The sequence below is a fragment of the Colletes gigas genome, unplaced genomic scaffold, assembly GCF_013123115.1.
Source record: "Colletes gigas isolate AHSC1104 unplaced genomic scaffold, ASM1312311v1 Colletes_gigas_Sc00040, whole genome shotgun sequence".
Classification (NCBI taxonomy): domain Eukaryota; kingdom Metazoa; phylum Arthropoda; class Insecta; order Hymenoptera; family Colletidae; genus Colletes; species Colletes gigas.
The window spans coordinates 217349-233570 of NW_025106669.1; the positions used below are offsets into that span (position 1 = coordinate 217349).

General features: G+C 39.4%; 1 protein-coding gene across 1 annotated transcript in view; it reads left to right on the forward strand.

The window, feature by feature from the left end:
- The window catches only part of LOC122402811 (lachesin), a 217047-nt gene that overhangs the window by 92276 nt on the left and 108549 nt on the right, over window positions 1–16222 (forward strand). The gene's annotated exons all lie outside the window — the stretch shown is intronic.

Sequence of the window (16222 nt, forward strand, 5' to 3'; positions counted from 1 at the left end):
TTATACCGTGGAATGATTTCCTTTATCGCGTCTCGGCTGGTGAGGTCGTCTACCAATCAAAACAGTGGATTAACGTCACGGCGAATGCCTCGTCCTTGAATCCTACAATTAGGAGGAGCTCTCAGTTATAGCGAGTCCTTTCTATCGCGAGCAACGTACACCGGTCCAACTCTGTCACGTAATTCGCATTGTTGTGATTCCGTTTCACGCATTAATGGATGTTTTTAAAACCGATATTCAAGCCAGTGAACAGGAGAAGCTAGTTTGAATCTGAAATTCTGATTCCTTATTCGTGAATAAAATTTACTTAACTAAGGCATGGATCAATTCTCGGGCTCGTTTCGTATAAGAATTGTGAAGTGTATCTTGATATCCAGTTTCTAGCTAATATTGGATAACAATAAATAAATCTTTGGTATTTTATAACTGATTAAACATGTTAATTCGCTTGTGTATTCTTGCGAGTGAAAGGGTGGAATCGAAATTGTTTGAGCAGAGTGAATTCGAATTAGGATGATTGTCGAAATCAAGAGTTTTAAAAGTACATACGTAAAGAGGCGTGTTCGCGAGTAGGAAGTTTTGTTACGGGACGTGATAAATTGATCCGAGTTTATAGGAGTATATTTGAATATTCGACGAAAAGTTTGGCGAATTTTAGCTTGATGAAAGTGATGTTTTATTGTCACTCGATCGCCAGGCTTCCCTCTTTGTAGGATTGAAAATTTTGTGCAGAAAATGAGAACGTTCCGTTTCTGGGAAAATGATATCAGAGGAATTAATGTCATTTTCAAATAATTTTTCAGTAGATTATGGCCGTTCACTGTAGAATTGATACACTTTTCAAATGATTTCCAATTCTATACTATCTTTGGTGATCTGTTGGACCATCGTATTCGTAAATATTCTGTTTTATTTCACCCAGTCCAGGAGCGTAGAGAAATTAGGCCGAAATGTAATTAAAATATTGAGTGGCTCTTAAATAAATATCAATTTTTATATACCTGAAATTGTTAGTCAACGTTAAATTAGAAACGAACCACAATCAGTATATTTAACCCTGGCAATGCGTTGGCTTCCGCAAAATAAATTTATTAACAATTCGAATATATAAACAGTTTAATTCCAAACCATTACCTAGCTCATATCCCTTTCAACATCGAAGTTTGACTATTTCTTTCTAAGTGATTGTGTATGTTGCCTCGATGACCAGAAAATCAATGTGTCTTCGAATCATGGTAGTCGATGATTCTACTATAAGCGATGCAGATGTTACCCTGTTCTAATTGCTCGAACTGATAAAGTAATTATGTCGTGAACCGCGGCGGAAATTAATGTCACGGGAGGTGACGGGTCCGTCGTAATCGGGCGCGATCTGAAAATTAGTGGAAAGGATAGGTTCCATTGTCGGGTAACGGGAACGAAAGGGGTCAAAGGAGCAGGCGTAAAAAGGTTGACGAGGGTCCACGCGGAATACAATCTTTCGTCGTTGTTGTGCGTTCCATCGTAAGAAAGCTGAGCCTCGCGCGCGAAAGGCTACGGAAACCAAGGAGTTATCCCTTTAGTTAAAGCGAGACTAATTAATTTAGCGGCGCCCGTAAAGAAGCGTCGAATTGCGATTCAGGGCCCGAACGGGATGGGGGCGGCTCTCGAGGAGGGGGTAGAGATGTTTTTGTCCTGGGTCTCGTCGCCGATGCGCGGGGGATTATCCTTTTAGGCGTCCTTTAATTCCATTTGTAACCGGTGCTCCGGGCAAAGGCTTTTGTCAACGAGTATTACCCCGAGCCCTTTGAAGTCAAATTGCGATCGAGTAATGTAATAGTTCTGTCCGCGATATGCATTACCGGCGCACGCCGGAATCGAATAAGAAATTCGCGAAAAGAAAATGTAATTTTCCGCCGCGAAGCGTCGGCCCGAGCAATGGGAAGCGAAGTTCCCGTAACGAGAAAATTATTTCGTCGCTTGTTCGGAAGACGTTTGAACGTCATCGAGATTCCAAGGCTGGAAACAGACGAGCGTGTCAGTGATTCTATGTATTTCCTTGTGAATGTAAAAATGTTCTGTGTTCTATGTTCATTTTGAAATCTAATTTGGTTCAGTACTAAATGTACACATATTTGTAATATTAGAATTATATTTCCGTGCTTATTATTACGGCTGGAGTCTGCTGCAAAATTCTATTGTATTTTCGTAATCGTTTTAAGTACCCACAACGTAAAATCTTAACAGCAAACCACGCAATAAGGTCTCACAATACCGCCACTTCTGAGATTTAATTTTTCCCGAGTTCGCTCGAAACCTTGTACGTGACGTTTCGCGAGTGTTTCTCCGGTGGCCGGAGAAGGAAGGTTGCTATAATTGTCGAGGTACAATAACAGTGAGATGCCTGGCACGGGAACGATGGACCATCGTTGACGGGGAAGGGTAGTTTTTCAGCTCGTAAACTTGTAATGTCATCGAAACGATGGGGATTGGTGGTATGTGTCCGGCCGTTTAATTAATCTTCGCTCGAGCACGTAAAAACGCCCGAAACGTGCTCGAATTATCGCCTTTAATTTCATCAGTTTTACCCTGACGCTGTCATAACACGTGGATTATACCTTAACATACATATTTATATTTTTAATTATTCATTATTTGTAACATATACAGTTACCGTATATTATATGGCGATACAGTACTTTCTTACGAATTCTTTCCATTTATTTTTAACTGTTTCATGTTACTTAGTAATACTTCTACCCAACATTAGTTAGAAGACCATATATCTTACATTTGAAAGTTAAGAGTGGGAGTAACTACGTGTTTCTGCATGTCGTATGAATGTTTGAATCGTCTCGTGACATTTGAACTACGCGCTACGACAGCCGAACCCTGGAAACTTGAATTGCTTGTATCTGGAGAAGACAGCCTATGATTGGAATATGATGCAGGGCCTTTCGTTCCCGTTTAAAGCGAAAAATTCGATTATCGCCTCTTTTTTTACTTGTCACGAAAACATCTTAGTCACTTTTCGAAGCTCGGGAAAATGTTCAAGCTAGAAATCTCTTAACCTATCAAGCATCCATGGATATATTCCTCATCTATAGTTTCTCAAACGCAAATTATATCTGTATATTTTATTTGCTTAAATATTTGTTATTTACGTACAAATCAATTGGTCCATCGAGAAGTAAAAACAGGAAAATTGAATCACGCTGCACAGAAATAACAAAGGCGAATTTCCCAAAGGTGTAATCATAATTCGTTACTGTTTGTCACTAATTGCGACCGGAGTCTCTCGTAAAACGTTTGTATCAACGGAATACACTTTGCTCGGTGTCGTCATCTCTTCGATAAACGCATCGCAATGGCCCCATGCTTGGTTTCTATAGTTGTATCGACTCGATTGCGTCGTCAGTGCCGTCAAAGGAACGTGCCGTGTTCTCTTGTTTGAGTTAAATGGAAGCCCGGAATAGGTGATTCGGTACAGTTTGCGCGCGTTGGGCGACAAGCCGGCTCGCTTTGCTTTCGCCAGCTTTATCACTCAAGGTTGCGTCCCGTAATTGAATGTTTTGGCTATCGCGTCACTCCGTCAGCTGTGATCGTTTAGTTTGCTACGCCGTGGAACTCTTGAGACGATTTGCTTTCGGTTATTTTTATCGTATAATTTCTCCGCTTTTATTAAGTTCATTATTACCGAAGCAATCTAACTTTCTGTTTTATCTCGGGCAACTTGGTAAGGAGGGACGTTTCGTAATATCGAACGACCATAACGATTTTCGTTTAAGCTTCCGGTAACGTCTGAATTGACCGATAGACTGTCTTTTTCCTCTATTAGAAATAAAAGTATACCTGGGTTAAGTAAAATTTTTGTTATATAACACTTTAGTCTTATTTTTGCCCCCAATGGGTTAAAAAATATTTGAGCTATTTTATTTTAATTCCACCGCCTATTTCCAATAAGTCCAGTGTCCCGAATTGATCCTTCTCTTTCTCGTTTCTACGAAACACGAGGGGAATGTTTCTCCTGGTAAATTGATGAACAACAGTGCTGTGTGTGGGGATCCTTTCGGTAACGTTCTCGGATTTAGAGACGACCGCGGTATGGTAACGAAATATACGCCGCAGTTTTGCATCTGACGCAAACCTCTTTTTGCCGTGCTCACTTTAATCAATCCTTTATAACCGTCCCGTGAAGCGCGGCCCATTTATTCTTTGGGAGTGTGTCCATTCATTTTTAAAAACGCCCATACGTCGGGACCGTGTGCATAACGTATCAAAGAGCAGCATCCCCCCAGCAAAGCACGCGTTATCGATCGTGCGTAATCTACGGAGTGCAGAGAGGCGAGGACCCGGGAGCTATAAGTCGCCGTTTTTTAATTTGGACACGGCCGGCACAGTTAATGGCCGTTGCACTTGGATTCGCCCGGGCAAATCTGCCGGCGGGACGGTAATTTTTTCGCGGGACAGAAAGCTCGGGGACGAAACGGAAAATCTGTTGGGGGAAAATGAGCCGAGGGTGAGAGCGGGGTCGGTTTTCATGGTTGTTTCCTTGGCGCTCGTGCACGGCGATTTACACGTTACGACTCGTTCCCTGTTCCTCGTTAGAGTCCGTGGCGTGTAATTATTGACAGTAAAACGCGTGTATTACAGAATTTATGGAAACTAAACGTTTCTCGCTAAATTCGAAACGGAAGAACTACTTTTTTTTTATCGAATGCTGTGTAACCCTCTAGAGGATTATTAATATATAATGGGAGATTCTAGAGGCCAAGATAAGATGGAAATTAGGAATATCAATTTCTTGATTGAGGCTTCGTTAAAAAATTATTACAAAAATTAAATTAAAAAATTTCAAATTGTTCGGGAAAAATTATTTTTAGTTACAGGGGTCAATTACAATCATTTTTGGTCAGTAGGCATACCCCCGAATTCCTACCCATTTTCTAGAAAAAAATTCGAGAAGGTGTGAAATTTTTCGACGAAATTCAAAACTTTCAAATCGTTCTAGAAAAATTATTTTCAGTTACAGGGGTCAATTACAATCATGTTTGGTCAATAGACATACCCCCGAATTCCTTCGCACTTTCGAGAAAAAAATTCGAGAAGGTGTGAAATTTTTCGACAAAATTAAAAAATTTGAAATCGTTCTAAAAAAATTATTTTCAGTTGTGGGGATCGATTACAATCATTTTTGGTCAATAGACGTACCCCTGAAATCCTATCCATTTTCTAGAAAAAAATTCGAGAAGGTGTGAAATTTTTCGACGAAATTCAAAACTTTCAAATCGTTCTAAAAAAATTATTTTCAGTTGCGGGGGTCAATTATAATCATGTTTGGTCAATAGACATACCCCCGAATTCCTTCGCACTTTCGAAAAAAAAATTCGAGAAGGTGTGAAATATTTCGACGAAATTCAAAAATTTTAAATCGTTCTAGAAAAATTATTTTCAGTTACAGGGGTCAATTACAATCATTTTTGGTCAATAGACATACCCGTGAAATCCTGCGCATTTTCGAGAAAAAAAATATTCTGCAAAAATTTCAAGTTTAATGTCGAATATTTTACTAATTATTGCAGGGATTTAGACCGATCGCCTAATTTATCATAGTGTCTAATATGTTGTAAGAGAGAGTGTTAAATTTTAATAATCTTTTTTACATTTGCAATCTACATTTGAAATGATAAATTATGAAAGAAGATTATGAACGAATATGTATTCGAGAAGAATGTAAAGAAGATAAAATCTCGATATAAATCCGAAAAAAGAATTTTAAATATGACAAGAATATGATATTACGTGTTCAAAGCTAATATTCAGTATGTTTAGCTTTAATATTTATCATTTTGAATATCGTTTTAAGTACCAAGGCGTTATCAGAGAATTCTATAGCTGAAAATCAACGAAAAATCTGACGTACCGCAAGAAACGCTGTATCTCTTTTATTCAGAATCTCCTCCCACGCGTGAAAAAGATTTCCAGCCCCGACTTGGGCACAAAAACTTGAACGACCAACGTAGTAGCCTTCGCTGTTTAAAATTTTACTCGATCTTCTACCTTTAATCCTCAGATTTGACGTCCCCATAGTTTTCTATTCTCTCTGTACCGCAGCAAATCCCAAACATACATCGAATTACCTTCAAAAACGAGAAGTAAATAAAAGTAATCCATTTTGCTTTCTGGGAGGGATCAGCTAGCCCCGCTATATTATCCCCAGGTTAATAATTCAACCCTCCAACTCGATGATAAAATATCTTTTTAAAAAAAGGGATAAAAACGCTGAGCACGTAGACCAAGCTTAATGCTTATATAAATAATTTCTTTATTATCCTATTTAACTTGTCTATAATAATTCTGCTATGGTTCCTGTTCGTAATATTAAAGAAGGTTCGAACTCTAAGTTGAAACGACTAAATTGTTTACATAAATTTGTTTGCGCAATACCGGGGACTCCAGAACGTTTTAATGGAATAAAAACGAGATTTATTGACGCGATGGATGTTCGAAATTTTAAACATACTGGCATCACGATTCACAGAGACGATGTCGAAGGGTTCCACGCTAGCTTACGGAACGGAAGCTCGTTGATCGTATAACAGCATGCATATTTTTGCCCGCACGCAATGAAAACGAACCTTTCCCGAAGCATTTAGTAACTGGGGATAAGAAATCGATTTTGTGCTACAATTTTCAGAGAAAATGTTGCCCGCCTGATAAAGGTGAACCACTTCAACGACGTTCCGAGCCAGGTTCACGTTCCTTTAAAATCCTTTCCGTTTCGTGGGATCATCGAGGCACTTTATATTTAAAATTGCGGTCAAGTAATGAAATTATTATTTATGATACACGTCGAAATGTTTAAGGATGATATTGACTAAGGAAAATGTAAGTTATTTCGCTTAAAATTAAGGCCACTTCATTCTTAGGGGGTAGTTTAAGAATTCATAAACCTTTTCTAAGAGATTATTCGAAAGGGTACATTGAATAATAGGTATCGAGGTCAAAGGTAACGAAACCGGGGGATGAGGAGGAACGAATTTGGTTGGGGGGAAAGTGGGGGAACCGTGGTGGTTACGTGTAAGTAGTGACTCAACCTCGACCCTCCGCTGGGTTCACCCAACCACCATCGTCGCCCTTCCTCTTTCTCGCGGCTCCAGTGGCAATCTGTTATTAAAATCAGCAACGAGAAAAATCCGTGCCGTATCTACGCGGGACGTACCGACAGACGTGTCGCGGCAAAAATTAAGCCACCTGCAAACTCGGAGACGAAATTACCGCGAGCCGGCCCTGGGACAGGGGTTGGAGGGTGGTTCATTCAAAGTCTGGACATTCACCCAGTTATTTATCCGCTTTATGCTTATTCCTTTTCTATCAAACACGTCCAGTTCATCGTTCCCCACACACATTCCTCATTTATTACTTTTCTTTAAGACTATTTATGAAAATATGTGAAAAATTTCGACACAGCGATGGAAATAGTTCCTCTACTCTTTGGGAAATAATTTTTCTTTTTGGTTCATTCTGAGTGATAAGTCGATAGATGGGATTTTCAACGTCCAGGGAGGTGATTTATGAGTTCTGCATTTTTCCACAGGAGATAGGTCCGTATTTTAGTTCATTAAAAGAGGTGCTGTCTCTGCGATGGAGAGGACAAGTGACAGACCCATGGTTAACTTTTGATTGATATTTTGGGTAAAGATCGTTATAGAAACATTGGTAAAAGTTGATGTTCTTATACCATACTACTACTTCTTTTAATTAGGATGCTATCAATAGCAGTTATTATACATAAAAAGATTCCAATCTTTTCAATCAAAGTTTCCTAATTTATATTACACATTTATTCCAATTAGAAAATTATTATGCGTCAATTTATACTTCAATTTGCGCTTCAAAATTAAATACTCGTCCTTCGAAAGTTTCAACGTCGTCGAGAAACTTTTCGATTTATTTATTTATTTCGGTTTTTGCCGCGCGGCGCGGATTGACATTTTGATTTAAACGCCACCGCCTTGAAATATTCATTTTCCTCGGGACGACTGTGCTTATCGTGTTTCCCGATTGTAATTTAATTGTCCGGCAGCGAGGAAATTGGAGTTCCGCTCGTAACGCACGCCGCGTGCACGCCGATATTACAGATCGGCATTTGAATCCATCGATTTCAGTTTATCCGGCTAAAGCCCCGAAATCATCTGCTCCTCGGACCAACGAAAATGCGATTTCGTAGCAGACGCTAATCTGCCGGCGAATTCGCGATCAATTGTCGCGTCCCGAGGGCCCTTGCAACGCGCACTGACCAAGAAAACTGTAAACAAACCACGCTAATCAGTGGACTGCTGATGTCTGTGTATTTATGGGACATATTCAGAAAATTTATAAATTGCTAGCCCGATTTTCAGTAATTTAATTCAGTAGTTTTTCATTTTTAATAAATTTGTTTGACATTCTACGAAAGTTTTGTCTAATACTTTTTGGAAGGTACCCAAGAGCCCTAGTTCAGAAAAAAATTTCATTAAAATATATTCATTATTGTAGGAGTTATGCACGTTTGAAGATTCGGCAATTCTTATGGGGGTTTTCTCACTTTACGGGGTCAAGGATCAATTTTTTTAATATTTTTGGAATTTCTACATATTCTTGACTAAAATACGCGTCGTTTGCTTTTTTAAACATTAAAATCCTCCAATCCGTTCAGAAGTTATGATATTTTAAAGATTCGCATGAAATTTCAGTGAAACATATCAATGGTATGGTCAGACGTCATATTTTCGGTAAAGAATTTTTTTCTGGAGAATGCGTAGGATTTCGGGGGGATGTGTATTGACCAAAAATAATTATAATTGACCCCCGCAACCAAATATAATTTTTTTAGAACGATCTGAAACACGTGAAATTTCAAGGGAAACATATCAACGTATGGTCAGACATATTTTTAGTCAGGAATTTTTTTCTCGAAAATGCGTAGGATTTCGGGGGTATGTCTATTGACATAAAATGATTGTAATTGACCCCCGCAACCAAATATAATTTTTCCAGTACGATTTGAATTTTTTAAATTTAATTTTTGTAATAATTTTTTAACAAAGCCTCAATCAAGAAATTGATATTCTTAATTTTCATCTTATCTTGGCCTCTAGAATCTACCTATTAAAATTTAAAATAATTTGATAAGAAAATTCAGGGAATAAAATTTTGGAGTTTCCAGGACGAATCCTCCGCTCTACCTCCATAGTATTTATTGTTGCAAACGAGTTCGTTAAATCTGATAGAAATTGTAAAGATTCTTAAAACAATTTCTAAACAAAACAGCAGCCCAGACACAAACGTTCCACGGTCTGTTTCCGCTGATCGCCGCGAGCGATCGGAAACTCCTTCGGCAAACTCGGGGCTGGTAAGACCAAGAGCAACGATAAACGCAAGATCAACATGGACGCGCTCAGTATGGAAATCATAATTCGTCGTGAAGTTACTCAAAGGATTCCATTATTCGATCGCTAGGCATAAGAAGATGGAGGGGGGCGGAAAGAGGAAAATAGAGGGAGGGGGGGCTAAGGCGCGAGAGCGGGCTCTCTAAAAAAATTTCAATCAGTTCCGCCGCTGCGAAAGGAGCCCCGGGAACTGCCGCGGAAACCTTTTAGGGCCGTGAAAAGAAGCACAATAATGATCGGATTTTCCCTCGATATCGATCTTACGGCCGTGTTTCCACGTCTGTCGCGGCACCTACTTACCCGCCCACCTAGCTACCTGGCTACATACAAGTCTGCTGGAAGAAAGATTGCCGTTGAGACGGCTGGAGGGAGAACGGGGGGCGCGTCTATTGCGAACAGAGGGCCTTATCGGCTACGAGCTGGCGTTTATTTAAATTTAAAACTGGAAGATCGATCTCGAGAGCCGTGTCCCTCCCGCGCCCTCGACTTCGTGCCCCTTCGACTTCTCTTTTTTCCAATCCCAGACGCGACCCGTTTTCCCCTCGCGTCTCTCGCCTCTAATTCCTGGCTCTTGTCGATCGTCTCCGCGCCCGGCACGTTCCACGAAAAACTCATTAACGTGTCTCGGTGATTCTCCTTCTCGGGCTGCTGGCCCAACGCTGGAAGACCCCCCTCGCGGCGTCGACGGGGGTGGAACGCCGGATAGCTCGCCCCGGAGATTTCCACGGGGAAGGTTTTTAAAGGGATCAAGGAGATAATGCGAGTAAATACACGGTAAAGACGACACGGTGGATCCCCGCGCGTCTTGAAGCCAAGTTGAGGACGCTTGACTGGGTTTAACGCCACGGTCGACAAGCAACAATGCCATTTTTGAGTCCGTCGTTCGTTCCTCGTTTTCCGTAGGGACTTGGCGCGCGAACCTTTTACTACTGAATGCTTCCGGGGGCGACTTTGATGATCACGTGAAACGTAAGCTGGTGAATTATTAGAATTTAAGAAGGTATCGATATCTAGACTCTTATTTTTTCACCATTATTTGTGATTTTTTCTTTCATGGCATGTAGGCTCTTTTGTACTGAGAATATTTATATGTACAGTATTTTTTTCATCCAAAAATATTAAAAATTCTGGAAGTTATAACTTCTCGTTTGAATGCATTTTTTAAATGTTTCAACAGAATCATGGTCGAACCTGCCTAGCAAAGTTCTGGTCTCGCGATATTATTTAATCACGTAGGTGGCGTGAACGTCTGGTCTCAAAGTAAAAGTTTTTTGTGGGCAGGAATGCCAGCATCGCGAAACAAAAAGGAGGCCCTTTCGTTTAATTGCAAACGATTCGTTTGATGTCTTAACGATGTGATTCAAACGAACGACAGCAAATGCTCTCTCTCTCTCTCTCTCTCTCTCTCTCTGTATGTAAGAGGAACATCCTCGTATCGTAGCCCCTTTGCATTTCCATGCGTTTATTTACCAAAACCAACCATTATATTTGCGACGAATGCATCTCCACCTGCATAAATATGCTTCCTTTCCTGCGGTGCTCGAAAAGCTGGGCCTTTGAATATTCCTGCACTCTTGTAGCCTTCTGTTTAATAAAAGGGAAGAAAGGACGAAAGTTTTCAATGCTGATTCTAAACATTCGTGTAATTTTAAAGCCTTTAAAGCCCAGAAAATTCTATTCTCTCGCCTTCGACGAATTATCAAATTCACGATGCAACAAACGATTGTTAATTGCCTCTTAAAATTTTCGTAATTAATTCATGTTGCGCCCGTGGATACGAAGCGGTCGTTAAACTTAATCGACGAAATTATTCAGCAACGGGAGCGGAGTTCAGTCGCGATAAACGTTAGAGCAAAGAAAGACGTTCCTTAATCTAGGGTACAAGAATATCTTTGCCCGACGCGCAGAAATACGGAGGAAAATTGAATAATAGAAAAAAGAAACGGCGGGAGAAACGATTCTTACCGGAGGTGGAAATATTTTATTAACGAGGCCTGGCAGTAGTTGCAGTAGATCCGGGGGAAAGCGTGGCTGCAAAGTGTGTTATGGGCCAAAATGACTTGTGCTTGCACAGGGAACCACCGGCTGTTACTAGCTGTTCAGCTTATTTAGGTTATTTGGCTTGCTTGTTTAATTACTATCGCGGCAACTCGTGCGGGACACCTATTCACTCAGCAATTTCGTACAGAAATTGTAACAGACGATCGAAAGTGCTTGTTTTCTATTTAAAAACGATTCGAAGCTTTCAAGAAAACATTTTTAGTTCGCTGTGAATGTTCGTGAAACAAAGTAGAGGGAATTAAACTGCGCGGAGATAACGATTTTTGCTAATTTCGGCGTCGCTCGGCCCGAACGAACAACGATAATGAGCTCCTTTCACGCGAAGATAAGTTTTTATTGGACGTCTGACACAATGACATTTTTTAATTAACAAGCGCGACATTTTTAAACGAATAAAATTGTAGAAAAATTATTTCATGCTCGATGGAATGATAATGTTACGGTTAAATATTTCGATTCTGTTTCAGTTTATGTATTAAACATATTTTTATCATTAAACTTGCGTTTAATTTTAAAAAATATCTTGTACATTTTAGAAAGCGTTGATCAAACATTACTCTAAACTGCAAGAGATACAAAGTAACGCTGATGAACGAACCAAAACGCCCCGAGCAAAAATCGATTCTCCGATAGCGAAATTATTGAAACGCGTTCGGCTACGTTAACCCCTTCGTGCACCCGATTGCAGTGAACATTATTTTTTGTTGTTCGATGTATATTAGTCAGGTATATTACAAACAAAACAATATATTCGTAAATATAGTAATTTAAAAAACTATAAAGTACATTAACACGAACGTATTTATTACGCAAGTTAACCCCTTTGATGTACGATTTAATTCCAAGTAATTTTTCAAACGTGTACCATTTAATTATGTTTAAATTTGTTCGTTCAAAGAATGGATTTATTTCGTGAATACCTCGTGAATATAAAAATGCGTTGATTTTAAACGACGAAGATACCGATGCAGTGTGATGCAAAATCGTTCTGATTGAAAGGGGGTGATGCACGTCTTGTCTGCGGAAACGTGGAACAAAGGTCATCTTCGTTGTCTCCGTATTCGTGGCGTTTAATGGTCAGATAAATACTGGCACGGAATCACGAGCCGAAACGGGAACATTGTGCCGATTGTTTTCGGTTCACCGAGCAACAGGGCGATCGTCTCGGTCGAACGGAGCCTCGAGTAATTTCGGTGGACCTAAATAGGTTCCCGGGATTCGTTCGCAGCGCTCGTTACATTGAACAGGAGCGAGAATTCCGCGACCAAGGACTTTCATAAGCGAATGTCGCGCGATACGATGAAATATTGGCGCCTACACCCAGCTTTTCCTGTCCCTCTCGGCTGAAAACGTGTTTACACGACGTCTGCACGAGGCGAGAATTATTTTTTCGTGGAACACGCCGCGGCGGTTTCAGAATACTCGACTTTTTCCCCAACCAACGAAGGAAATATTCGTTGAATCGGAACATTTCATTCTTTCGAGGCTTCGAGATAGTTACGGTCATGATATATGTAGGTGCGTCCTCTTTAGAATCTAATCTATTAGAATACATTGCAAATACTGCTACAATTATTCTTCCATGGACGAGTGGACACGATTTCCTCACGCTATTCAAATTTAAAAAAGCTCTATTAGTTTTTGAAATATGATTTTCCTAAGCTTGAAAAATGCAGCTTCGAGGAAAACTGCTTTAAAGTTTCAGCAACGATCGACGTACCTATCGCGAGTCTCTAAAACAAAACGTCGACTTCTTGACACTCTCATAACTTTGTCAATTCTTCAAATTGTCGCCTAAAACTAGGAATAATGAAACAGTGCGAAGAAGTGGTTTTTCTTCGTAATTTCAATAACAACCAAAATGAAACTTCATGCTTTTTGCGTAATCATTTTCACTGACCATTCAAATTATTCTCCAAACATAATTGACAAATGATTTTATCAATTTGATTTGATTTTATAAACGATAAATTAAATAGAAGTAAAGTGTTTCGGAATAAATTGCAAAAATAAATAGAAAACTATCGCTTTGTTGGCAAATTAGGATTCTCCAAGGATCTTTATATGTATATTTCTATAAATGTTTCATTATACAGTATTTCCATAGTTTGTTTGGAAACGTTATAGACGTCTCCAAGGAAATTCATGAAACCGAATTTTAGCAAAACAAACACATGCCCCAAAGCAATTTCCAAGTCGATTGTCTTCAACGTAAAGCCTGTACGGCTAAATTTGATTCCACGTTTTCGATTTATTTTTGCATATGGAATACATCTCTCTGGATTGCACCGCTCATTCCGAAACACTCGGTATAAAATATTGCACATGGTTCCTGTTTGATGCATGAGCTCGACAATTTTAAAACATCTAATAAACAAATTTGTAACAATAAAATATGTGTACATTTGGAACATTTTAACTCGGCAACGTTTGATCAAAAATAGAAATTTTTATTTGAAATTGGAGTAAGAAATAAGCAAAAATGAAATTATGCACAGTGTTCGTTAAAGTTTGTGCAAAAATTAAACTGCTATGCAACAAAGACGAGTCAATATATCGAAATTTTTCGCGCGAGAGCTTTTATTAGAGAAAGTTTCAATTAAAAACATGTGCTTTCAATTAAATCTCGTGTTCCCAGAGTCGCCTCTTACTCTTTGTTCGAAATAACAATTTTAATTGGGTAGAGGGCATCGTAAACTTTATCAAAGTTACAATCGTGCGTTTCTAATTGGCTGGATCGCTAAAGCGTCATGGCCTTAAGTATACTTGTCCTCGAGAACGCGTTCGACGAAACGTGGAAAAGAAAGAAAGAAATTATCCGACCACACTCGTGGCATTGAACGCGTCCCGGGCGCTGCATTCAGCAACGAAACGGAACGAGGCGATGGCGCCAGAAGAAACCGAGCCTCCAGCGAGCCATTAAATCGGCAACAGGCGACAATGAAAACCTCCTCAGACATTTAACCCTGAAAGCACGGGGGACCCCCGACGTGCCGCGATTTTGCGGCAACGTTTTTGATCTCCGTTGTTTCGTTAAAAACGGGCGCGAACGGTGCATTCGACGCTCGTGCTTTCGTCCCTCCCCTCCACAGCCACGTTGTGCACGAAAAGCCGCGAGGGTGGCGACGACGAGGGACGAGGTGATTCGACCAGAGAAGCTTTTGTTTCCGCTTTTTAAATACGGCCCCGACTGACGACGCGTATGAATTCTGAGAGGCGTTGAATTTTTATGGCTTTGCATGCCGCGAATTAGTTCGTAGCCTGTATCTATTATTGTCGCTCTTTCTTTGAACCCGGGGAAGTACATAATAAGACGATACCCCGAAATGCATGAATTCTTCTTTTACTTTTAACGAGAGAGAGTCAATGTTTTGTCAGAAAATAATTAAAATTCTGTCGTGTCGCTTAATCAGGTCGAACGACTGTACCAATTTTTTTAAATAGACTTTTGTACAGGAAAAGCATCCAGTGTTTAGCTAGGCTGCAACGAGTTTCGGTCTTGCTCCGTAATAAAGATAAGAACGACGCTTGTCGAGGGCTAAATTTACGAGATCGAGCGTCGGAAAATATGTCCCTTCTTCGCGGGATTCTGTATCAGGAAAAAGTGAGAGTTCGTCCGATATCCGGTCGCACTAGGGGAAAAGTTGACGCGCGAGGAATTTGAATATAAATCGAAAACCCGATCACGATCAATCTCTTTTTACGTTCCTCGCTTCGGAAAATATCTGCGCCGAGCATCAGCTTTGACCTCCATATTAATTAATCCTACGGCTTTGACAAAATAAATCACTCGTTTCGGAAAGACAGTATATGTACATATGTATCCGTAAGTAAAAGTAAAAGAGTCTGTTTAAACGTATTGTTGCGTTTAAAAATACTGAAAACGATTGGAGAAACTTCTATCAAAAATATAAATATTATGCTATATTTGGTACCACAGAATATTTATCGAATATTTCGTTAATAAAGAATTGGTAGCTTTTAGAGAATATTGATCGTCCATATTGAATTAATATTTAAGTAGCAGTAGAATATTTTCAGCTGAAAGTTTCTTTACGAATACGATCTCCTTTTATCTAAAAATTAAATCAACCCTGTCAGAGATATCCATTAGGGACAAATTTATGATGCAGATATGACTAACTCGCTATTCTTACGATCGATATTAAATCACTTTTTATTCTATTAAATTAAGTTTCCGCTGTGGTCATGAAGAATCGAAATTCTAATTAAAAGGGAGAACGTTGGACGTCCTACCCTCGATAGCGATCGATAATTCTAAATTCTACGGATTCTAGAGAGACGAAACTATACGATCGAATAGTTGGAAATCTCTTAATTCCACTTCCTACATACAGGAAATTTCGAGGAAACATTTCCGACCACACGGTATATTTTCGGTAAAGAATTTTTTTTCTCGAAACTGAGTAGGATTTCGAGGATATGTGTATTGACTAAAAATGATTGTAATTGACCCCTGTAACTGAAAATATTTTTTTTAGAACGATTTGAAATATTTTAATTTTGTCGAAAAATTTGTCGACCTACTCGAATTTTTTTCTCGAAAGTACGTAGGATTTCGGGGGTATGTGTATTCACCAAAAATTATTGTAATTGACCCCTGCAATCGAAAATAATTTTTTTATAGTGATTTGAAACTTTTTAATTTCGCCGAAAAATTTAGGCAGCTATCCCCTGTCGATTTTTCTTAACAATTAGTTTTTGATTTTTAATAAACTTGTTTGACATCC